The following is a 2,588-nucleotide window of genomic DNA, read 5'->3' as shown; positions in this document are numbered from 1 at the left end:
TATTAAGTTGATCGTATAGGTTTGAATAAGCTTCTGCTTTAACTTTTGCTACTGCTACTTTCGCTTCCTTTTTGGCGACCAACTAGTTTTGAAGATCTATGTCCGATCTGGTTTCTTGCCACTTTTTATATAATTTTCCCTTCTCTTTTATTTTTCCTTGTATTTCATTTGACCACCACCAAGTCTCTTTATCCTCAAACTTCTTTCCTGGCGTTTTCCCAAGTATTCCAATAGCCATCTCTCTAATAATATTGGCCATTTTTCTCCAAATTGTGTTAGGGCTTCCTTTCATGTTCCAACATATTTTTTCTACTATTCTTTCCCTGAATAGACCTTCTTTCTCATCTTTTTGCATCCACCACTTAATTTTTTGTGGTCCTCTCTGATATTCTTGTTTAGTTTCGCTTTTTACTTCGATGTCCAGAACAAGCAGCTTATGTTGTTGGCTTACTGTCTCACTAACTATTACCTTGCAGTCCTTGCATTCACGGATGTCTTCTTTCCTTATCATGAAGTAGTCTATTTGGGATCAATGTTGTCCACTTTTGTATGTAATAAGTTGAATTTCTCTCTTTTTAAAGAATGTGTTAACAATCGCCATATCCAATACTGTTGCTAATTCAAGCATGCCATCTCCAGCTTCATTTCTAGTTCCAAAGCCTAATCCTCCATATATTGTTTCATATCCTGTCTTGGCTTGGCCCACATGTGCATTGAAATCACCTCCTATTATAACTTTCTCCTCTGCTGGAATATCACTCAGTACGTCTCCCAATTGGTCATAGAAAGCTCTTCTTTCATTCTCACCCAGACCTGTTTGAGGAGCATACACACACACACAACATTCAATACCTCTTTATCAATTACTAATTTCACTGACATCATTCTATCACTCGTTCTTACAACTTATACTACGTTATCTTTCATTTCACTATCAGCAATTATATTAACTCCATTTCTAGTGTTACTACTCCCTACATACCACAATTTGTATCCTTCACCTAGTTCTTTCGCCCTTCGTCCTTTCCACCTAGTTTCTTGAATACAAGCAATTTGAACTCTTCTTCGTTTGAGCGCATCCACTAACCTGTATTGGTGTTCCCCCTGAGATAGTCCTCACCCGGAGATTCGAACGGAGGCTCATTTTACTTCCGGAATATTTTACCTCGGGAGATGTCATCATTTGAGTATAAGTTTTCATTGCGTTGGAGGTCTTTTCATTATTATGGCCTGAAAAGATTTTTTTGGATATTTGATGCCTGAATGCCTTTTCTATCAGCACCATACCCTGCCCTGCACGTTTAGCCAATACACCACCAATTCAGCCAAAGTGCAGTATTACCCCACACCCGCCTGCATTTTTCTGTATAGGCCAGGATCCCTACTGTAAGGACTGCCCTATAAGCCAATGTATTGTTGCCCGTATCCCGCCACTAGGAGGCACGTACTTTATTCGGGATACCTTCTCCGATTATTTTTTATTGATTTTAATTTCCAATCGTGTAGTAAGATTTTTCATCACTTGTTTAATTCTATCCAATCAGATTATTACTTTTACCGGGAATATTCTACCTACATTCTACCTACATTATTATAGTGGGAATATTTTTTAAGTATTTTGTTTCTATTTAATTACGAGTTTTATAGTTTTGACAAAACTATCACATTTAGGACCATAACAAAATTTGGGATTTAGGACCAAACTGAACCATAATAATAAACTTTTAGTTCTGCATCTAATGTCAAATTGTTGCGAGGGCAACACATATCGGCAATTTTAAGCGCTTAAGTGTAATTCGGTAAGATTATTTCATGAATAAAACTATATTTTTATGAATATTTTTAACTAATATTTGATTGATATCTTCGTTTGAATATTTGCTAAACTATGCTGTTTACTTTGACAAGTTGAAAAACATTAGATGTGATAAATGCCACTGAATGTCTATTTAGGTACAAAGACTTGAATTTTGTATGTAAGTATTAAAAAATAATCTTGATTCAGTCAATTTGTATATCCTATTCCACGAACATACGCCTGTTTTGGATTACTTCGACAACGAATATTTTACTGTGCAAAATAAGAAGAACGAAAGTAAATTGCGAATTACATTGTTGTTTATTGGAATAATTATTAGCGCCATTTACTTTCGTACTTCTTATGTTGCACAGTAAAATATTCGTTGTCGAATTAATCCAAAACAGGCGTATGTTCGTGGAATGGACCATACTCTACGAGCTCCCTAGTGGGAAAGTTTTGGGGTAGTTCTGATTTTTTTCATTATATATGGATTTTGGGCTGCTGAATCTGAATATGAGGTTTGCGGACAAAATTTCTTGCCGGAACATTGAAAAAATCGCGAGAAAATCGAAAAATTTCAGCTTTTTTCCGCATTTTTGCTCAAATCTCAAAAACTATTACTTTTTAGTAAATGGTTTGTTAACAGAAATTAAAGTACTTAAAATTATCTACAAATATCACTATTTACTTTTTTTTAGACGAACCGTTCGGTCTAAAGTGCACGTTGAAAATTGCCACGTTCTAACGGTCTCGGCAAAACCCACTTTTTACATTCCAAAACTTTAGT

This window comes from Diabrotica virgifera, chromosome 5 (genome assembly GCF_917563875.1).
Source record: "Diabrotica virgifera virgifera chromosome 5, PGI_DIABVI_V3a".
NCBI lineage: Eukaryota > Metazoa > Arthropoda > Insecta > Coleoptera > Chrysomelidae > Diabrotica > Diabrotica virgifera.
This window is presented reverse-complemented; position numbering follows the sequence as displayed.